General features: G+C 37.5%; 1 protein-coding gene across 4 annotated transcripts in view; it reads right to left on the reverse strand.

Moving 5' to 3' along the window:
- Positions 1 to 24,521, reverse strand: part of MAP3K13 (mitogen-activated protein kinase kinase kinase 13) — a 162,228-nt gene that overhangs the window by 64,865 nt on the left and 72,842 nt on the right. The window contains exon 1 of one of the 4 annotated variants that reach the window (XM_087439901.1): positions 20,069 to 20,383. The exons of the other annotated variants lie outside the window; for them this stretch is intronic. The gene's annotated coding sequence lies outside the window, so the exon portion shown is untranslated. Of the gene's footprint in view, positions 1 to 20,068; positions 20,384 to 24,521 lie in introns of those variants that run through there. 4 annotated transcript variants of the gene reach the window in all.

The following is a 24,521-nucleotide window of genomic DNA, read 5'->3' on the forward strand; positions in this document are numbered from 1 at the left end:
GATGGAGGATGAAAACATGCTACTATAGAGAGAATGGAAAGAATTTGAGAGAGATTTAGAAGACAGAATGGATAGGATATAGTGACTGGCTGGATGTGATGGTGAGAGAGTTTTCCACTGGAGAGGACTAGATGCTACCACTAATCAAGGCAGAAAATCCAGAAGAGGTTCCAGCTAGGGAACTGCGGCGAGGAGGTAACACGGTAGGGTTTATACTTTCACATGCTCTAGTAAGCAAGGCAGTTGGAAACGGAATAAGGAAGTAGTTAAACTGAAACTGGGACAAAGGGCTACAAATGTTGCTGGGAGACAAATACGAGGGAACAGTTTCACATAATTATTATACGTACTTCAGAGAGTTATAAATTTTATGGACTCACTTTATCCTTTATCAATAATATTGGTGACCAATATTATTCCTTTCTCAAGGGTTATTTTATCATTTTCCTTTGTTTCTTTTCACGATCCTCCTGAATCTACCGCCAAGCTCTTACCCTCCCCCACACCACACATCCATACACCTGTGAATAATCTCCTTCTAACCTTTCCTCAACCCAAGAGTGTTCCTTTCTTCAAAATCCTTTCTCTTCCATGAGCCAATTGTTGGGTCTCCTGAAAAAATCAGTGATGGCTAAAGGATACCACAGTGAACACAGATAACCAACTACTTCTATCCTTTAAGGCCAAATCCATATTGTTTTGTTTTGTTTTGTTTTGTTTGTGAGGAAGATCAGCCCTGAACTAACATCCATGCCAATCCTCCTCTTTTTGCTGAGGAAGACTGGCCCTGAGCTAACATCTATTGCCAATCCTCCTCCTTTTTTTCCCTTTTTCTCCCCAAGGCCCCAGTGGATAGTTGTATGTCATAGTTGCACATCCTTCTAGTTGCTGTATGTGGGTTGCGGCCTCAGCATGGCCGGACAAGCGGTGCGTCGGTGTGCGCCCAGGATCCGAACCCGGGCCGCCAGTAGCGGAGCATGCGCGCTTAACCGCTAAGCCACGAGGCCGGCCTCCCAAATCCATATTCTTATTAACTATTTATACCTTTACTGTTTCATTCCTTTATTTAAACTTTAAGTCTTCTGAATAGAACACTTCACTATTTCTGAGTTCTAATCACCATCAACAATTAGGACTGTCTAATTTGGGCACCACTGTTCCAAAGGCCTTTCAGAGCAGCTACTATTTCCACGAATATCAGAGTATATTTGCATTGACCCTCAGAGCTTAGGCCACCAGAGAAAATGATTCTGATTCCACATAATCTGCAAGGAATAGAAAGGATGATTGCACAAGTATAAGAAGGAAGTTAGTACTATAATTCAACAAAACTTTCCTGAGTGCCTGCTGCACGCGAGGTGCTGTACTGTGCTTCTCAGAAGCCATACGGGGACATAAAGGTGTAAAGATGGCATCCTCTTTATCTTTTGGTATGCCTTACATATTTCACAATTTTAAAAAAATGGTCCCTGCTCTTTAAAACTCAAGTCTAGTAGGGGAGAGAGCCACAAACACAAATGAAGGCAGGCCATGATACGTGCTTATAATACAGGTACAAAGTACAGTGGGATAATAAATAAGAGATTAATCTTTCTGCTTTTGGAGAACAAGAGTCTGGTCATCTTGTCTTTACAAGATATGAGACCAAAAGTTTGAGATTTGGGGAGAAAATGTCTTTCTCACTTGATGCATCTGATAAGCGTTAAATAAATATTTTTGCATCTACAACTGGAAGATATTAAGGCTAGCCCATTGGATCATAGGCCCAAAGCTGCTGCCAGGTCCTCATTCTAAGGCTCTTGGTTATTTCTCGGAACAGACAGTATTGCTTGTCAGCTCTTTACACCACGTCATTTCCAATGCTCCTTCTGCTGAAGTTTGTCCGCATACCTCAAAACCCTCTCAGAGTCTATGAGCTTCTCCATCATAGTCAATCAGTGTTCTGTCCTTCCCTTCACCCGCCCCCCACAACATACACCCAGGGCAAGGGGTGACCCTAAAGTTTCCAGTGAGTAATTCCACAGGACAAAAAAGTTGCAGACTCCCTTTAAGTGCAGTCCTTCCAGAAGGCAGGGAGAGGCCAGGCGACCTTTCAAAGTCCCCCTGGCATATGGGCAGGCTCTACTTCTGTCTCATCTATATTGCCACTGACAGGCCTGGGACCAGAGCCCGACAGGAATATAAAAAAGCCCCTGGCTCCAGTCCACTCCACAACACTCATGTCAGGCAGAAAAATGTGTTTTTGCCTCTTTGTTGGCCATATGACTTCTTAGATATATGTATTATAAGAATCAGACTGATGACTTCTTTTTCTCCCCTCTAAAAAGGAAAACAGAGAAAAAGAAGTCCTATTTAAAGCAATGGAGTTTCTCATGAAGCTTGAAGGAGATATTTATATATAATTAAAAGGAACGATTTAGATTTTCTCCATCAAAATCAAAATAAATTCATCTATAGTACAACATAAATATTTGCTATGCTAAAATATCTGCATACTAAAGCATTTATATACCACATAATAGCATTTAATACTACTCAACATTTATGACAAGTAATTTTGCAGTTTAATGATTTGGAAAGAAGCTATCAGGAGTCAGGAGTCCCAGCTGTGTCATAAATTAGTTGTTTGGCCTTGGGGAAGTCACATAACCTCTCTGGGCCCCAATTTTCTCATCTGCAAACTGAAGGAATTGGGCTAGAATGGTTTCTAAGGTCTCTTTTAGCAACTAAAAAAACATTCTGTGAATATAAGGAATCAGAACAACCCAACAATGTAAAATGATATCTCAAAACTGATTAGTTCCCCCCATCACTGGAAATGCTCAATCTATCAGAGAAATTATAAGACTCCTGCTTTGGTAAAGAGGATTGAACCAAATGACCTCTTCTATGTCTCTCAATTGTAAGATTCTCTCATCTTACAGATGAGTTCTGTAAGAGACCACAAAACAACTAGAGAATGAAGTTAATGTAACAGTAAAAGGAGGGGAGGGGAATGCCATCTTCTAGGTAAGGTACTAAATGTTTGCTTTCACCTTAACAGAGCAATGACAGGTATAGCAAGTCACTGTGTAGCTAATAGAGACTGTTTGTCTTGGGTCAGGTTGCTAGGTGGTGTAAATAACTCTGCAAACACAACACCCAGCAATGAAAAGGTCCAAATGCCTTCAGTCACTCCAAAGTGAGCATATAGGGTTTCATCACATAAAGCTTTCTGATTGCCAGTCAGAAAAACTAAGAGAAGGAGGGAAGAGGATCACAATCCGCCCTCATATGTTTTCGGGGCATACAGACATTTCCTACAGTGGTGGGCTCCATTGCCTATGTTCTTAGGGACACACATCAAGAGAGTGGCAAATAATAACAACAATTACTGCGTTATCTTACATTTATATATTGAGTTGAGTTTCCAAAGGAATTTCATATATTTTAATTTCATTTGAGCCTCATAATAGCCATGTGAGGTGAGCAGAGCAGGTATTATTGACCCTTCTCTGAGGAAAATTGAGGCTTACCAAGGTTTAGCAGCATTCCCCATCCTCAATGATGGAAACTGATCAAATCCTTATTCTATTACCTTCAATTCCCTTAAATGCTTTTGTCACAAGAGGTCAGGCAGGATATATCTATCTGTTTACGATTTCAGTATATTTGCATATATTCAGGAAATGGCAGAGGAATATAACATTGTTATGGAATTTCAGGAAATCCCTTTTAAAAAGGAAACCAACAACAATCCTGAATTGTAATGGTATTCTGAAAAGATGAATTAGAAATAGATGTTGAATTAATTAGATATGCCTATTGCCTCTGAGAAATAATAAAGGGGATCAAAAAAACTATAATGAACCTAGCCCAATTTAAGCCATAATCCAGCAATGCGATTCTGGAAACACGTTATGGTAATGCTTAGTGTACTGGGAAGGAAGAGAAAAATCAGCATACTGGGAAGAAAGAGAGAAAAGCAAAGTATTTGAAATAGGTGATAAACATAGCAAGAAACAAAGATCGTTCTACAGAACTTATATTGAAAAAAACTAAATTTAGATTGATCAAGAATTAAGCAAAGGAGCTAAGTGCTAAATATAGTAGTTATTCAAATAAAGGCAGATTTTGGTATAAAGTAAGCATGCAAAAGCTTTAAGCCTTAGAAGAAAAAAATGCCAAATCAGTTAAGGCACCTATTATGCTTATACTTTTTATATACTTTATTTCGTTTAATCTTTGTACCTTTATAGAGGTCAATATTATCATCATTTTATAGATGAGAAAACTGAGGCTCAGACAGATTAAATAACTTGTCTAAATTTACACCATTAGTAGATGGCTTGTTAGGTCCATCTGATTTCAAACTAGATCCTTTTAGAAAGTTACTTCTCCTTAGAAAAAGTGTATTTAAATTTTGCAGTTATATTTAGTTACGGGAAACATAGGAAATTAAAAAAATGAAGAAATACCTTTTCATCTTTCCTAATGATTGGTAGGCTGAAAATTCTATGACGTTGTAATTTAACTCATCATTCTAGTGACATGAGCTTTAGAGTCAGAAGAATTGGGATTGAATCCTAGAATCCTTACGTAAGAACCTATATGATCTGGGGAAAGCCCTTGAACTCTTAAGGCCATAATCCAATATATCAGTCTTTCATTCCATATATTTATGAAATATAACTACTGGATGTTATGCTAGGCATCTCAGGGATAAAAAGATACACAAGATATGGTTCTTGGTCCTTAGAGTTTATTTTCATTAAATCAATTTAGTTAAATCAAAATCACCTTCTACATTCTTAACATCATCTTTTCAGGCTTCTACTCCAAGCAAGCAGGTACGTAGGGACAAGTGACCAGATGGACACAGGATAAATGAAGAGTTCTAACGCTGACATTACAGATTAGAGGACTATTGGGAATAATTCTTCAAGCCTTGTAGCCAGCTAATCCCACCTTATATCTCTTTCCTGTTCTCCGTTGTTACTGCCTGAGATGTGAGCAGCTCTGGTTTATTGTCTCAACGCTGTACTTTGTGCATCCTCTTCCCTGACCCATCTCCCATTGTCCCCTCCCTCCAAAACTTTCCCATTGTACCCTCCTATTTCATCTTCAACATCTTGGCTGAATGCTCCCTCAACTTCCTTGAATGAATGGTTACAGGTGACTTTTCTCTCTCTTTTCCTCCCTACTCACCATCACCACATACAACTAATCACCGAAATTCTGTGGATACTTCTTGTCAGGGAAAATTGTCAAAGACTTTGAAATGGGCAAAAAGATTACTGGGTATCTTTGCCCAGGTCACCATCCCCAGTTTATGTGAGCCTTTCCTTGTTTTTGAGATATTTACAACTCTAAAAATTGTAGCACACATCTAGGATTGCAACCGATTCTTGTCCATAGAAATGCAAATAAATTGTATCTGGTGAATGCAATTGATTAATGCCCTATGGATATAGACCAGTTTTGCCCCTAATTACACATTCATTTCAGCATTTCAGCATTCCTTATTGCCTACATATATGTGTATTCTTTGAATTTTTCTTAGAACATCTTACTGGTTCCCTCATTCATTAATGAATTAAATATTTGACACATTCATTTTATGTGCATATGAATCATTATTTTACCCTTTAAAAAGTATCCTTTAACATCCTGAATATCTCTTTGAATTTGTACACTTCTTTCTATTGCAATAACCCTTTCGAGCACAGGTTATCATCATCTTTGCCTAGATTATTTTAACAATCCCCTAATTTTATCCCTGTCTCCAGTCTCTCCATCCTATTCCATTCTCTCCACAGCCAGAGTGCTTTTTCTAGCATGTAATTCTGAACATATTACTCAACTCTGTAAAATCTGCTGCTTCTAGAATAAAGTCCAACCCTCTTGGCATGATCTACTTCTCTAGCCTCATGTCTGATACAGCCCTGCAATTCACCAGACTCTTCAGTTCTCTGAATTCACTGCCCTCTCTCTCACCTCTGGAACTGAGCACTTGCAGTCCTCTTTGCATGCAGCATACTCTGTACACCTCTTTCCATTCAACTCTTGCTTGTTCTTTAGGGTTCATGTCTGTTATCACTTCCTTTGAGAAGCCTTCCTGGATCCCTCAAGTCAGGGTTAGATGCTCCATTTATGTCCTCCTCTAGCTGCCTGTACTCCTTCATCCCTTTACCTCCTCTCCTAATAGCACATATCACTGTATTATAATTGCTCTTTAACTATCTCCTCTACTAGTCTGTAAATTCTGTGAGGGCAGGTGCCATGACTAGGTGTTCAGCACTATATCCCCAGTGCACAGCACAGCAACCAGCATACAGTAGTCATTCAAGAACATATTCCAAAAGCTGAGTTCTCTGTATGGTCCCAGGATAATAATAGAATCTTTTCTATATAAATTCTTCTCAAGGACCATGACCTACCCCACCCACTCCACTCCCCTTCCTCACCCCCGCCCCCCCAGAAAAAGCAAAGGTTATACTCAAACAGAATGTACTTCAGTTTGTTTGGGCTTTTATTTTATAGAGTCAGAGTAAAATATTCAACTCATCTGCTTTTTAAATTGTGAACAGTTCCATAACATGGCCATTCCTAAGAAAGATGAAGGAGGGTTTTGTTTTACTTTCTCTATGACAGGGAAAAGGGAATGGGAGCAGAACAAAGCATGATAAAGGGAAATAAAGGCAAGAATCATGAGAAATGGCTACAGTATACATGATGGGTTATAGCTATTGCCCAGCCATTCTTTTTTTTTAATTTCCTACTGAATTCTTCTTACCCAAGAAATATTATGAGTTTTAGGATAAATGTTGAAAATAGTAACTTTGTAATAAGGCAGAGAAACAGTACATTATAGGTTTATGTTACTTTCTTTAAATTCTATAGTATTTTACATCCTTTTTCTTTTTTATTGATTGATATTTCTTTAGGTCCTATGTGTATGATTTATTCTTAGCAAACAAAATCCTGACTTTATTATTCAGCCTTAAAAAGAAAGGAAATTCTAACACATGCTACAACATGGAGACTTTATGCTAAGTGAAATAAGCCAGTCACACAAAGACAATATTGCATGATTTCACTTACATGAGCTATCTAGTCAAATTCACAGAGACAGAAAATAGAATGTTGGTTGCCAGGGACTAGGGGGAGTGGGGAATAATTAAAGTTATTCTTTAATGGGTACAGCAGTTCAGTTTGGGAACATGAAAAATTTCTGGAGGTAGATGGTGGTGATGGTTGCACAACAATATAAATGTACTTAATGCCACTGCACTATACACTTAAAAATGGTTAAAATTGTAAATTTTATGTTATGTATATTTTATCATAATAAAAAAATAAAGAAAGGGAAAAAATCTTTAGTCGTGAAACTACATTGACTGGCAGCTACTGGTAAAAACCCTGGACAGACTAGGGTGTGTAGCACAGTGCTATGGACGCAAGCAGGAGAAAGGAAACAAATCTGAATGTAAAGTGATTTAAAAGAAACTTTAGTTCAAGCTGAAGGCTGAAAACATTCACAAGAATAAAATGCTGCTCTGTATTTAGTAACAATGAAGCATTGTCTTAAGATTGTCTATAAGAATCCCCATTCCTGTATACCCTTTAAGAAAAATGTTGTCTTCTCTATAAAATCTTACTCAATTCCCAAGTAGGGAAGCAGTACAGTAGCCTAGAAAAAGTTTGGACCCTGGAGCCAGACTATCTGAAACCGAATTCTGGCTCCACATTGAGGAATTTACCCTCTTTGTGCTTTGGTTTCATCTGGAAATTAGGGACAAAAATAACAGCACATACCTCACAGAGTTGTTGTGAGGTTTAAATATATAAAGCATTACGAACAGTGTCTGGCACATTGTAAGCACAATATAGATGTTAGCTATTACTCTTGCTCCTTTTTCACACTCACATCCCATGAGCAATGGTGTCATAGTGTGCTCTGGAGACTCTGGGGATCCCTGAGATCTTTTAGGGAGTCTGTGACATCAGAACTATTTTCATAATATTAAGACATTATTTTCTTCTTTCAGTCACATTCTGTCACAAGTACCCAGTGGAATTTCCCAGTGGCTACTAAACATCATTTGATTTTACAATAGGTTGAAAGCAGAAGCAGAAATGAGAATCCAGCTATCATCTATTAAGTCAGATACTAAAGAGATCTGCAAAAATCTCTTCTCATAATGTCACTTTCCTCACAAAAAACTTTGAAGGTTTGGAACCTATTTTTCATAAAAAAGTTCTTTACGTTAATGCGTAAACGTTTGTTAAAAAATAAACTAATTAGTATTTAAATTTTTTCTCAGTTTTAATGTCTACTATGATAAACATAGAAGATACAACTCACATAAACAAAAGCCCTTTGGGGTCCTCAATCATCTTTTTGGTCCTGAGACCAAAAAGTTTGAGAACCCACTGTCTTATTATAATATATTATAGTGTATGAGTAAATCTCAAGTAGATTGTGAGTGTTTGTGGACAGGAATACTATTTTACTTTTTTTTGTTTTTAAAAAAATTTCCACAGGTATCGACTGACAGCTTTTTTACAAGGTAGACAATCAACGCAGGCAATGAAGCTAACATATAATAGCAACTACCATATATTCAGGGCTTAGTATATGTTATGCACTGTGCTCAGCCCTTCATTTAACCCTCACTAGGTTCTATAATTATCCCTATTATATGCATGGGGGAAACTCAGAGATGTTAAGTAACTTAAATGCATAGATAGCTAATAAACGGAACTGCCAGGACTCAACTCTGACTTTAGAAGCCAAGCTCCTAACCACGTAGAAAGAGTGAAAAAATACAGAGAAATTAGAAAAGCTATGATTAGCAAGACAAATTATTTACAAACCATGGTTCCAAGATATCCATCAAGTACCTGCTTTACCTTTGTTAGAGGTTGGTAATTCTGGATTTCTCTTGGATATTCACATTGTGACCTGGAACGATTTTTATTTGGTTTAACACACAGAGCATACTCTCTTATACCAGTGTTAATAAGGTCTTTCCTAAGAAGGTCAACTCCTTAACCAGAATGTATTGTCTCTGCCTCTCAAGGAGGTAAAAAGGTGGTCCCTCTTAGTACCTTATACCTCTGAAAGAACTAGTAAGACAAATTTTAAAGTGTGACATAAAAGCAATGAAACAATATTATAAAAATTTGAGAAAATAATAATTTATCACCCTACCTCAAAAAGTTTTGATGTACTTCAATTTTTTACTTGAAAAAATCTGAAACACTCTAATTGGGCTGTATTTGAAACTTCGTCTCGTTTCTTTTCTCTTACCGCTGCATCACACATAGTTGTCATATGATTGCATGGATTTCATCGCCATCATTTTTAAATGGTAGCATATATTCTATTAATTGGCAATTAATTATAGTTAATTCTTTTTTTGATGATTTTTTTTATTGCGGTAATGTAGTTAATTCGTGTTATTTGTGACAGCTATGTTCTAAAAAGTCATCATGAACACTAATTAGTGAATACTGAACCACTGTTCCTAGGAGAAATACAGGGTTAGGTTTTGGGTCATAACATTTTTGTCAACTGATCAATACATAACCTTGTTCGTGTTTCTGTTTAATGTATGTTTCTATTTAAAGACATTTTATTTAATACACATTGTTGATTCATTAACATTGAACCCACGGCCAACAGCACAATAACTCAGCTCTAAATGAAGCATATTTTCTCTGCAAGGCACATCACAGCCTTCTTGCACTTAGGAACACTAGGCAGCACTTCAGCACTATGCCTGGGGGCTACTTTAAACATCGAAATTGCCAACAAAAAGCACAAAAATGAAAAAAACAGGGCACTAAATTGACTTCGAGAAGGACACTTGTTTACAGTATGAGCGCTGAAGTAAGAAGGCAGAGAGCATCACCTTGTTCCATCTCAGCTGGGAGTGTGTACTTCAGGCAACTCAAATTTTTCACAGTTCTGCATATGTCCGTGGATGACCACAAAAGTGCTGCAACAATTTATTTCAGGGTTAAAAATAAATTTTAACCTACGACTAGGATGTACAACTATGTACTGGGGCTTTGGGGAGAAAAAAGAAAAAGAGGAAGGTTGGCAACAGATGTTAGCTCAGGGCCACTCTTCCTCAAAAATAAATAAATAAACAAAATTTTAGTAGGTGAATTCACAAATACGGAATCTGCAAATAATGATTATCAACTGTATTTCCCTATTATTGGTTATTTCTGTTTCTATTAAAATAATACTGTGATTGACATCTTTATGCATAAAACTTCTTTCTCTTTTAGGAGTATTTAGGAACTACTGGGCTAGTCATAATTTTGATAGAAGCTGCTTACTGCAGTAGTTCTTGGAGTGGCTCGTGCCAATTTTTCAGATCCTTGCTACTTACAAAGTGTGGTCCTAGGACCAGAAGCATCAGCATCACCTGGGAGCTTATTAGAAATACTGACAAAATTACCCAAACTAAGTGAACCAGATCTGGGGTTGAACAAAATCCTCAGGTGATTCCTATGTTCATTAAAAGCCTGAGAAGCTCTGCTATAAATCAAGGACTCCCAAACTTCAGTACGCATCAGCATCACCTAGCCAGCTTGTTAAAACACAGATGCCTGGGTCCCCATCCCCAGCAATGCTGATTCAGAATATACAGGGAGTGGTCTGAGGATCTGTATTTCTAACAAGTTCCCAGGTGATGCTGATGCTTCTGGTCCTAGGACCACACTTTGAGAACCACTGCGTAAGCTGGTTCATGGGTAGGTCTCTTGCAGGATTGATGTTTTTAAACTGTGAATGCATCTTTTTTTTGTGGAAGGGAGGGAAAAAATCATCGATTTTTAGCTCATCAGAAGAAATCCTCACTGCATAGGGCCAGGTTTTGTGGAGGTGGGTTGGCTAGCCAGGACGGTTAGACTTAGTCATGGCTGGCTGGGGGAGGCCAATGTGGATGGGTCAACTGAGAAACCCAAATAGAGAAAAAAAATTTTTATCCCTTGTTATTTAGGCACACTCTATAAAAGAATCTATCATCAAAGTATCTGAAAAAAAATTCTTGTTGAGTAGTTTTTCATAAACTATATTTTATGAATTACATACAAACATAGGAAAATCTGAAGAATCTGCATGGCAAAAAGCATCAAAGAAACATTTTTTTTTTTACTGTTTCAGTTTCCTGTGATAATATACAGCAATGAAAGGATAGGTCCCAAAACAAGGCCCCAGGGCTTAGTTTCTGGGTCTTTGGCAAATCCTTGGCTGTGACCATGCAGGAATAAACCAGAGGAGATTTCTAAGATGGAAGCCTCAAGACTACAGTTTCCTCTCCCTGAACTTTCAAGTGCAGCACACAGTCAATTCTAATGCATAACTATTCTCCAGCATAAAGACATTTCTGGATACAAGCCACATGCATTTCAGGTACATCACAACTACCCTTTCACATTGCTCATGAGCTTGGTGAAGCTCTAACGCAGCACAGTCTCCTGGATAGGTACTCCCTTGGAGTAACTTCCTTTTCCTTGCCCTAGGGTCTCTTTTGCTCTGCATTAATAAGAAGGTTCTCTTGGTCATTCTTCTTTAGTTTCCAGACTCAGTCCAAGGCTTTTAGAATCTGGGTGGCTAGCTGTTCTTTGTTTTTAAAACCATTCCACGGCCTTTTAAATAGTTAGCAGGAACAAAACAAAGGCTATTTATAAAACGATCTGTGGCAAAAGCAGTTTGACTCAAAAAAAGCCAGTATCAAACGTATCAGACTCAGTTAAAAGAAATCCTTATCAATGTAGATAACCTTTTGATCAAAGCAGAGCAGGTGACCGGGAGTAAGGGCTGTTTCAGAGTGTTAGGGCAGAAGCCCTGATTTGGAGAAAAGATCATTACAGAAAATATAAAGGATTACGTGATTGTTTTTCTTTCTCAAAGATATCTGGTCTCCAGTTCTCTGAGAATACTTAAGGATTAGATTAGAGCCTAGCTTTGATCATTAACACAACCATATAAAGCAAATGTTCAGTCATTTTTGATTAGACAAACAGATGGGCGGGGTTCTGCTCAAAAATGGCCAAAAATAGGAGGGGGTGGCTGAAGAAGGGGGAAGAGGGAGGGGGGACCTGGCAAAGTAGTAAAATTTCTTTTCAAATTGGCTCTTGAGCCCTAGCAGCTGCAATATCAGGTGGGTATTTCCCAGGAGTTTCTATGCTTAGCAAATATTTTAAATGAGTCTGTAATTGAGGTCTAGAAAGTAGTGACTGGATATATCCAAAGGTATGTTGCATCTCTTTCTTCTTAGTGTGCATATGTATTTGAATTTGTTATGTGAGAGGAAATAATCAGTGAGTAATTAGTAAAATGCTTAATTTCACTTTAATCAAAACATTATCTCCCCTGGAAAAAGCAATCACGGCTCTGTATTTTGGTGGGCTTGATCTCACTAGTCTCAATTATCCATGGTTATCCATGCCTGCGGACAGCCTAATGTGTCCCATTACAAGCAGACAGAGCAGCTACTAGAAATGCAGGCACAGTGTCTCAGGGGGAATAAGAAGCCTCCTTGGGTTTATTTTGCAAATTGAGCCCTCCTTAGTAATAGCAACTGTGACAGCCCTCTTTAGGACTCTCTAAGAGATTTTTTTCAGTCTGGGTCCCAGATCCACTCTCTTTGGTTTAAGGTGGAAACTGCTGTCCTGGCAGCCACCTGCCTGTGGTGAGCCATCAGCTCAGCCACAGTCGCCCTGGGCTCTGCCTCCCTTTTTTTCTATTACCTTTCTCCAGTCCTTTGTCTTTGCCTCTTTCCTAAGCCCTTCGCCCTCAATCAACTCCTTCTTTCACTTCTCTGGGTTTTTTCGAACCCTGAATTTCACTAAAATGTCCTCCTAGTACTGCTCAATTCAACTATTACCCCCAGCCCAGGAATCTCATACAAATGAGCATACTGAAGACAATTACCATCTATCAGTGGGAACTACATGGTTTTTCCTTAAAAATTTTAAACAATTAAAATTGCACAGTTACTACACTTTCTCTCAGGGTTGCCCTGCAAAACAAGATTGCTTTTTTACAAGATGTTTTCACAACACTGCTACACACATAAGTATTGTTACTGAACAGAACCACTATATGAAATTATTATAGCTGTTGGGACTAGACATTAGACCTTTCTGCTTGACTATTATACAAATAAGAAAGGGTATAAGAAAAATTCTAGACTGACGAAATGGACAAAAATGAAAAAGAAGCTTTCTATTTTGTAATTTTTAAAGTTTATCTTGTTTTTCTTGGACAAAATCTGTAAATTCAAAAACCATCACCCAACTTATTTGGAGAATTCTAAAAAGAATAATTTTTAAAAGCTAGCAACTTTCATACAAAATAACAAAATCTTATTTTCAAAGACTGGTTACCCCATTTATGGATTTAGTGGGTCTTCCTTTACTTATTTATTGCAGTCTTTCATCCTTCATCATGCTTCAGCCTTTGTTAGATAATGATAGGAGGTAGTGAGAGATGGACAGAAAGAGCCAATATGATGAATTTTGCTTCTAAAGAGCACTAATAAAAGGCAGATCAAGGAAAAGGCTACAACACACAACCAAACTGAAGTTATTAGATGATCTGTTGCCCCATCCCCCATTAGCTCAGGCCACCAATCACTAGTCTAATAGAAGCTCTCTCTCTTTTTTTTTTTTTTATAATTTTATTTATTCAGTTTTCCCCCAAAGCCCCAGTAGATAGTTGTATGTCATAGCTGCACATCCTTCTAGTTGCTGCATGTGGGACGCAGCCTCAGCATGGCTGGACAAGTGGTGTGTCTGTGCGTGCCTGGGATCCGAACCCTGGCCGCCAGCAGCGGAGCCCACGCACTGAACCGCTAAGCCACGGGGCCAGCCCTAGAAGCTCTCTCTTGACTACAGAGAACAATGGCCAAGACAAATGATCTTTATAATGGGCATACCTAAACGCAGGAAGGTCAGATCTCATCAGGACTCTATTTCCTGCTTATGAGGAAGTCCCTGGGCAAGTCTGAGAGGGATTTAACTTCTCTCTGTCTTACCCAGATATCTCCATCTGAAACACTTCTGACACTTTCTCCTCCTCCTCAGCTGTAGCAGCATCCTGTGGGGGCTAACATTCTACAAAAGTACTATGAAAGAATTGGTATAAAGGTAGATTTTAATCAGATTGTCTTAGAAATTGTCACTCGATGTGTCTTAGAAATTGTCACTTGATGTTGGTAATAACCAGATTCCAAGAATCCAACAATGCTCAGTTAGAAAGGACATTTGAGATCAAAAAGAACAATTTCTTCATCTCATATGTTGAAACGAAAGCTGAGGAAGAATTTTTAAAAGCTGAGAGAATTGTCTTGCTACACATGACCTGAAACTGCTACATAGGCCCTTATAGTCTTAGTCCAATTTTTTTCCATTGCATCATTGTGCCTTACAGCAGGTAAAGAGAAAACATGTTGATTTTAGCCATTTTAATATAAGTAATCTTCTAGATAAAGAAAGAAGGCAGGTAAATGGTTGCATAATAGAACCCCATTATTATAAACTTCACACCAAGGGTTCCATTCACCCTCTGTTGAAGGTGGTGCACATGAATCTCCTGCTCAAGTGTAAAAAGCAAAAGAAATTCAAGTGTCTCCAGTATTGCCTACACTGGTGGTTCTCTAGAACTAGAACACATCCCCCTCATTAACCATCACTCACTGTGCAGTGATTCTCAGTGGTGACGTTATGGAAGAACACCCCCCCACACACATCCACACACATTCTTAGAAGGATCTATCCTAATAGGGCAAGCAAAGTTTGAAAAAGTTTCCCAAGTACCACCCTTGCCCTGGCCTCCACCCTGTGGAAAAATCACTAATCTAAAAAAATGGTATTCATATAGTAAACAAATATTTATGGAGTGTCTACTCTGTGCCAGGCATGGGGTATAAGTGGCGAACAAAAATTCACTTGGAGTTTTAGTACCTAGAAGAAGCTCTCTTTATATACCCAACTTGCCTGACTTGGTCAACCACCAACCCTCGGTCTGATGGTTCCTTAATCTTTTTGAGGAATCGGTATCTGCACATACACCATACAATGAAAAAGTCCCTTTTTGACTTTACCCCACCCCCAGCACTCTCTATTTCCCTCCCACTTTTATTTTTCTTCTTAACATTTATCACTGTCTAAACAAAATTTACTTATTCATTATGTCTTCCCCAATAAAATAAGCCCCTGAGAGGAAAGGAATTTTTGTCTGTTTTTTCCACTGCTGTGTACCTAGTACCTAGAACACATAGTAAATGCTCAATAAATATTTGTTGATTAAATGAATGCCAACATTTCTACACCTACCAATTTGATACATCCTCTTTTCTATCATAATCTCCCCACCATTCCCTTTAATCATTATCTCATGTCCAATGTATTGGCCCTCCATTCTCTTAGGATTTTTACTGCTGGCTACATCTAGGCAAACTATAGCTAGCCTGGGTTCCATGATTAGTTATCACATGATAATCTTCATTTACCCCCATCCTCTTATCTTCCACTGCACCTGCTGTACCAACACTTGACCCTATGTTACCCCATCATCCAACTTATCTTACTCTTTGTCCAGCCCAGAGTATTGCAAGAGAAGATCTTAGATTCATGCTGGACTGGACCAATAATATTTTTGGTAGGACTCAATGTTCAAAATCCATGGTATACAGAAGAATGAGAATGGGATTAAGAATTAGAGCCAGGCTTGAAAACTGGGCACGATGTGTACTACCTGGTGTCTTTGGCTGAGTCAGCAACCATTCTGAGCCTGTTTCTTCCTCTGTAAAATGGGAGTACTAGTACCTACTTCATATCATGAGGATTATATTTTAAAGGAAATAACACATGCAAAAACTCCTAGCAGATTTACAGGCAAGTAGAAGTTGCTTAATAAGTGTTAGTACCTTCTCTTCCTTTAACATATTTCATTAACCTCTGAGGATGCCCTCACTCTTTGAAAATGGCTAACTCCTACTTAGCAAGAAAATCCACGCTTTCTGGTATGAATCTTCTCAATTTTCCTCTCTTCCTTCCTTTCCATATCAGAATTCTATGTTTTCACTCATCCTCTCTCCAGATTCAGAAGTAGTGTGTCTCTTCTTTTCTAAGACTAACTATCCATGCCAATAGTTTTCAACCCTATTTGCACATTAGAATCATCTGGGGAGCTTTTTAAAAATGCAGATGTCTGGGCCCCACCACAGACCAATTAAATATGAATCTCTGGAGTCGGAAGCAGAGCATCAATATATTTTTTTAAGTTCCCTGGTAGGGTGCCAAGACAATTCAATGGGGAAAAGAACAGTCTTTTCAATAAATACACTGCAACTGGATATCTTCCTTCAAAGGAATGAAGTTGAACCCTTCCTAATACCATGCACAAAAGTTAACTCAAAATGGATCATAGACTTAAATGTAAGATCTAAAACTATAAAACTCTTAGAAGAAAACATAAGACTAAATCTTTATAACCTTGGGTTAGGCAATGCCTTTTTAGATGTAACACCAAAAGCACAAGCAACAACAACAAAAAATAGATAACTTGAACTGCATCATAATTAAAAAATTGGAGCTGCAAACTATCATCAAGAAAGTGAAAGACAACCCACAGAATGAAAGAAAATGTTTGCAAACCATATATCTGATAAAGAACTTGTATCCAGAATATATAAATGACTCAAACTCAATAATAAAAAGATAAATAACCTAATTTTTAAAAAATGGACAAAGGATCTGAATAGACATTTCTCCAAAGAAGAAATACAATAAGCACATGAAAAGATGCTCAACATCACTAGCTATTAGGGAGATGTAAACCAAAACTACAATGAGATACCACTTCAAACTCACTAAGATGACTCTTATCAAAAAGATAGATATTAATAAGTGTTGAAGGGGATGTGGAGAAATTGTAACCCACATACATTGCTGGTGGAAACGTAAAATGGTGCAGCTGCTTTGGAAAACATTTTGGCATTTCCTGAAAATGTTAACATATAGTTTTCACATGACCCAGCAATTCCACTCCCAGGTACATATCAAGAGAAATAAAAACATACGATTGCCCAAAAACTTGTACACAAATGTACATAGCAGCATTATTCATAACAGCCAAAAAGTGGAAACAACTCAAATGTCCATCAACTGATGAATAGATAAGTAAAATGTGACATATCTGTCCAAAGGAACATTATTTGGTAACGGAAAGTAACAAAGCATCAATATATGCTACAACATGGATCAACTGTGAAAACCTTACACTAAGTGAAAGAAGCTAGTAACAAAAGACGATATATTCTATGATTTCATTTATATGAAATGATCAGAAAAGGCAAATCTATGTATAGAGAAAGTAGATTAGTGGTTGCCTAGGGGCTGGGAGGTTGAGGACAAATCAGGAGTGACTGCTAATGTGTATGGGGTTTCTTTTCGTGATGAAAATGTTCTAAAATTGATTGTGGTGATGGTTGAACAACTCTATGAACATACTAAAAACCACTGAATAGGAAACAGAGAGAGAGAAAGAAAGTTCCCCAGGTAATTCTAATCTTAATGTTTATTTACAGAAACCAATTTCTGAACCACAACACTATAAGAGTATGGTATCTCACCTTCTAAATTCCTTAGGGGTAAAGATGGCATCTTCTAAATCTTTCTCTCCCCCATATCCTTAGGGAATCATAACCGACACAGAGCAGGAGTGGGATATCTTTTAAATGACTTTTTTTTTGTAAGTAAAAGAGTATTCTTGCTGAATGTTTTTTATTTTAATCAAAATTGCAAGAGTCAGGCTGCCACCTGGCAGAATTGGTCGTCTTGGCTATCTTGATTCATTTGAGCTCCCCAAGCAACTAATTCAGCTGTAGCACATGGAGAGAGGGGAGGCAGACAGTGCAAACCAAACTGACCGGTTCTGCCATTCAAAGTATGGTTCCTCTGTTGTATACCAGTGTATGTGGCCTCTGGCCCTTAGGAACCATTCTTTTGACAGCTCCCCAGGACATGGCTCTGGTTTGACTGACTTTGTTTACTAAATAAATTAATTCCTACTTCTGGAGTAGCTTCAATTTTTAAACAGAAAGCCATCTATTGACAGTCACTGATACACAGGATTTTATTGTTTGATATTAAACAATTAAGAGTTATTGTTTTTTTCCCTACAAGTACACTATACATGAAAATAAATATAATCTAGAATACAGCCACTAGGAGTGGGGAGTGAGGGCGATTCTATATCCACTCTGTGCCTTAAAGGGAGAGTTTTACTTTAATAAATCCAAAGACTGTATTTCTTTCACGGAAATAAAGTTCTTTCTTGGCAAAATGTATATAAAAGACAGAGTCTGATGAACATGTCTTAAGATGAGTTTGATTATGTAAAGACATTTTTTTTAAAATCCTAAGAATTCAGTCTTTTGATCTGGCAGTGATCTGTTAGACTTCAATAATTTAAAATAACTTTGAAATTGCTACTTTCAACAAAGTCTCTGAAGGTACACAAAAAGAGAAAATGCTGAAACAAGTCTAGATGTTTACAAATATAGGCAACTGTGTCATTTGTTCAACCCAGCAAATAAAAACTAGCAGAATATGAAACCATAGTTGTCTGAGTACAGGACAGATCTGGCTTAGAATCAGAAGTTTTCCCTTCTATCACTCTAATGAGTTCAAACGCATTCAGAAAAACAAAATGAGTGAGGGCAACGCCAAGATGAGACACAAAAGAACATTCTAAATCCTCAGGTAATTTTGAAATGAAATGAGTTTATAGTTGGAAGATTCATTAATAAGAATGATTCAAAAGATATCATTAGAGCCATGGTTTAGAAGTTTTGTTTCATGAGAAAAGATTATAATATGAAAATCTCAAACTAAGTATTGCTTATACGAGGTAAACATGACAAGTCTGGGTGATAAGAAATAACAGACATTTTGCTTTCTCTCTCACTGGAAAGAACAAGATACATGCTGCAGACTAGAACATAAACTGCTCACAGTGAGGCAGTTGGAAAATGCTATTAGATTATTCGGGTTGAGGAGCTGCCCCAGGGGCAGAACATGTCACAATGTCACATCCCTCTCCTTTACTATCACAACTTTCACCAGAATAAACCAGAGCCTTGGAAAACAAATTCAACCACAAACACTAACTTTCTGTTAAAACTCCAAGAAAAGTATCAAACCACTTAATGCATGGAACATAGAACTTCTCCACGTTTCCCTAACACAGTGGAATAAACTACTTCCGTTGAAAGTTCATCTTAGAAAAATACTTGTGTGCATTTCTACACAATAAAATTATGGAATATATTAAGAAACCACTTCTTAGTTTTCATTAGGGGATATTAAAAAATGAGAATTTAAGGATAATTCTCCTTTTGCCTCTAGAGCAGGCTTTTAGGTTTTTGAAAATATAAATACAATGTACAGAGTGACATAAAGAGATACAAATAAGTATAAATACACCACTATAGCTCCCATAATAAAAGCTTTTGAACAAAACAGTTGGACAAGTATTCATCTTCCCCAAATTGCAATCCGAGATATTGACTGTTACACAATTAGGAGACAAAGGCAAGGTGAAGGGTGAGAAACAAGGGAAAGGAGGCAGAAAGGAAGACAAGTGCTCAGCAGGATAGAACCTGCTCTGTCTAGCTGGCCCGGCTTTCCCCTGTACCTTTCTGGTACCAGTTCTGGAGTTTTCCTCCAAAACAGTCCATATCATCTCTCAGAAAAATGCATCTCCCCTTAAGGAAAGCCAAGCCAGCATCTAGAGGTAACGTGCAGAACGATAAATGAAAAATGTCCACGTCTAGCAGGCAGACAGGCAAAGGAAAACCAGCTGTCAGTTTCAGAGTCTCCTAGCTGTAACGAGGTTTCAGGTTTCTTTTTGCCTCTGTCTCTGTCTGTCTGTCTCTCTCACCGTGTCTCCCTCAATAATATCAGCTTTCTAATCACCTCAAATCACAAATACATTCTCCCTCTGTCCTGCAGAAATAAATGCTGATGAAACAGAAAAATAGAGTGCGATACTCACAACAATGAAGAATTCCTACACATGCTGTTCCATTTTCTTGCTTTAAAAAGATGGAAGGTTAATTTAAAAAGCCTTGCAGAATTAGAAAAATAAGGGGGAGGGGGATTCCACCCACACAATCCTTCAGCCCACTGCAAAGGAGCCCGAAGGCTTGCTGACGTCACAGATTCATGAATGGATATAAATTGGGCTGGTTTAGGATTCCGCACAGACTTCGCTGTGGTGTGTGCCATGAAAAAGAAAGGGAGGGTCCAGGGCAGACCCAGCCAATAGGCTTCAGGCAGTCATGGCCTGCCTTCTTTTAGAAGGAATCTGGTCACAGAATAAACAGAGCCCGCCAATCAGGCGTCTGCCACTGCCTTAAGACAGACTGGCGCTTGAGGAGTGCGTGCGTGTGTGTGTGTGTGTGTGTGTGTGTGTGTGTATGTTTCAAGCTGTGATAGTCATGAAAACATTATTATTGCTATTGAATGAGGGAATCAAAATAGAATTTCAGTGAAATCAATGCTACCAAAAATGCACATAGAAGAAATCACAATCTTTTATTCATTAGAGCTATTTTCTTTAAACCTTTTCTTGCTGTCCAGCAAGGTGCATGATCTGATGTGATAAAAACAAATCCAAGTCAGGGAAATAGTTTCTAAAACTGGTGACTAGTAGACATGTATGCCCTGCACACCAAGACTTGTAAAAGCAAAATACTACAGAAATAATAATGGGAATAATAACCTAGTGATTAAGGAAATACAAATATATAAGATAATATTACATAAATGTAATTGTTTTGTAGAACAATATCATCTTGTGACCTTTGTGATGCATCAAAAGGGGGTGTGGAAGAGTAATTTAATGCTACATTTAAATAAGGAAGGAACATTTCCTCATTGGTTTATTAAATTTCTGACATTCAATTAGGACACAGCTCCAAAAGAGCTGTTAATGATTCTTAGAGCAAATTTGGTTTTAGTAAGATGCCTTATTATTAACAGCAAAAACACCTGTATTAAATTCACCCAAAGAACTCATGATATTTTAAAAGATTTTCTAATTAAAAAAAATTTAACAGCTTTATTGAGGCATAATTGATATACAAAGAACTGCACATATTTAATGTGTACAATTTGATAAGCTTGGAGCTATGCAAACACCCATGATACCATCACCGCAGTCAAGGTAGTGGATATATCCAACATCTCCCAGAGTTTCTTGTGTTCCTTTGAGTTTTTTTTTTTTTTTGGTTTTGTGGTAAGAACACTCAATATGAGATCTACCCTCCTAGCAAATTTTGAAGAGCACAATACAATATCGTATTGTTAACTACAGGCACTATGTTGTATTGCATATCTCTAGAATTTACTCATCTGGCATAATTGAAACTTTATACCCATTGAATAACAACTCCCCATTTCCCTCTGCACTAGCCCCTGGCAATCACTATTGTGTTCTCAGCTTCTATGAGTTTGACTATTTTAGATACCTCATGCAAGTGGAATCATGCAGTATTTGTCTTTTTGTGACTGGCTTATTTCACTTAGCGTAATGTCCTCCAGGTTCATGGCAGGATTTCCTTTTTTTAAAGCTGAATAATATTCCATTGTATGTATATGCCACATTTTCTTTATTCACTCATCTATCAATGGACACTTGGGTTGTTTTCATATGTTGGCTATTGTGAACTGTGCTGTAATGAACATGGGAGTGCAGATACCTCTTCAACATCCTGATTTCAATTCTTTTGGCTATATACCCAGAAGTGGGATTGCTGGATCATATGGAAGTTATATTTTTAATTTGATGAGGACTTTCCTTACTGTTTTCCACAGCTGCTGTACCATTTTACATTCATACCAACAGGGTACAAAGGTTTCCATTTCTCCAAACCTTGCCATAACTTATCTTTTTAAAACTAATAGCCATCCTAGGAAGTATGAGGTGATATCTCATTGTAGTTTGATTTGTATTTCCCTGACAATTAATGATGTTGGGCACCTTTTCATATACTTATCGTTCATTTGTATGTCTTCTTTGGAGAAATGTCTGTTCAAATCCTTTGCTCATTCTTGATATTGGTCTTGGCAATGATTTCTTAAAATGATACCAAAAGCACAGGCAACAAAAGCAGAAATAGACAAGTGGGACTACATAACATTAAAAAAGCTTCAATCAACAGAATGAAAAGGTAACCTACAGAATAAGAGAAAATATTTATAAACCATATATCTGATAAAGGGTTAATTTCCAAAATATATAAGCAATTCATACAACTTAATAGCAAAAAATAACTTGTGACATTTATTTACTCTTTGTTTTAAAATTTTTCAAAGTTACACAAAAGTGGAGATTAACATAATTTACTTGCCCTGTACCCCATCATTTCACTTCACAATTACCAATACTTGACTAATACTGATCACAACTTTTTTGAACTTGGGAAATGGCCTCAAATCCTTGCAACTGGAATAATCATGGTTAATATAAGACCTTGGTTATGAGGTATCCAGTGACCAAGAACATTCTGAACAGAGATCTGCTCTCTCTCTCAATCAGAGAGAGAGAGTATTATTTGTACAGCTGAGAGAAGGAAAGTGATTGCCTATTTCTATGTAGTTATGGAGGGTTCAAATCTGACACTAGTAAGTATTGCACACTGCTTAGCTCATTTCGGGGGGGAAAAAAGCTTTCCAGAACTATTTTATACACAGCAAAGATGTTCAGTGTACTGTTCTATATACTTAAGCAACAGACCATTGTTGGCAAACAACATATTCAACAAATTCCTCTAAAGGAACTTATCACTAAGGAAAAGATAGACCAAAGAAGTTTACCGACGTAAGATGAAAGTGCTCAAGACCAATGCAGTACTGGTACATTCCTAGTAGGCCTGAGTGCAGCACATTGGCTTATATCAATATATCCATGTACCAAGATTATTTTAGAAACCATAAATGGAAAGAAGATGAACAACATACATCTCTGTTTCTTTTAACAGCAATCAAAGCCAACCAGGATACACTAAAATAATCATATTTATAAAAAATATTTTTTCTTCCAAAATGATACAGACTAACTAATAGAAAGAAGCAACTTCTTTGTGGAACATGTCAGTAAGATGGTCAAATTCATTATAGAAGCTAACGTGTTTGCTGTAAGCTTTGACAGCGACATCATTACTCAATAAGTCCACCAGGCATCAGGGCAGTCTCCGAGGCAATTCAACAGAACAGTCTATAAATGGTTCTAAATATTGTACAGCCACTAAGATGATGGCTTAATATGTAAGCTGGCAAATAAAAACTAGCTGGCTCTATAGACTTGCCATTTTAGTAAGAGGAACTTGGTCTGGATTAGCATGCTTCCCTGTACCACAGAAATATCAACTGGGCCAACAAAAATTTCTCCATGTCAAATATCACGGGAAATCATTGGGAAAATAAGTCGTGTCCCCAGATTACAGAAACCGTAAAGGTCATTCTTGGAGGAAGCCATTGTTTTTGGAACAGAAGAAAATTAAGGAGAGGGGGCCATGAAAAATGTACATTCAAGAGCAGCACTGCCTGAGAACTTCCTGCAATGTTGGAAATGTTCTATAATTTGCACTAATACAGAAGCCACATGTGGCTACTTAGCATGTGAAATGCGGCTAGTGTGATTGAGGAACTGAATTTTAAATTTTATTTAACTTTAATTAATTTAAATTTAAAAATAGTCACATGTCACTGGTGGCTACTGTATGGGATAATGCAACTCTAGAGATATCAAGCCAAGTCCCATCATCCCAAGCAATTTTTAACTTCACCATGTGGGCATGCTAAGTGTGGAGGACTACAAAGCAATTATCAAGGTGAGTAAGCTCTTTTAAGAATCAAATGAATCTCTTCAAATTTCAATTATGACTGGAAAATAACTCTGGTCTTGTTTCCCAAGAAGATATTCAAACCTCATTATTAGAAAAAAAATATCAGAATAGAAGTTAAGATATAATTATTCTGCTATAAAAATATGAGCTATTCTAGGATTTTTTTTGAGAAAAATTGTTTTTTTTACAGGAAAACAGGAAAAATGACTCATTTACGCCAGAATCTAAGAGAAGTCCAAGGTATTACGATGCAATGGCAGTTTTTGTCAGAAATACCAGGAAAAAGAAAGAGTATAATGACCTCAGTGCTAATGCATGAGGACTCAGATTTCCTTCACAGGCATCAGTGTGTAGTGGTTAAAAACTAGTAAAGAGGTCTGGGTTCAAATCCTGACTCTGCCACTTATTAGCTACATAAGTTCAGATAAACCTGAATTTCAATTTTCTTATTATTAAATTGAGGATAATAATAGGCTATGCCTATTATGTGAAAGTTAAATAAAATAATAGAAGTCAAGATGGCGGCGTAAGCAGACTCTGAACTCACCTCCTCCCGCAGACACAGCCAATTTACAACTACTCTTGGAAAAATTACCC

This window comes from Ceratotherium simum, chromosome 15, assembly GCF_057802395.1.
Source record: "Ceratotherium simum simum isolate JZ-2026a chromosome 15, ASM5780239v1, whole genome shotgun sequence".
In the NCBI taxonomy this organism is placed as follows: Eukaryota; Metazoa; Chordata; class Mammalia; order Perissodactyla; family Rhinocerotidae; genus Ceratotherium; species Ceratotherium simum.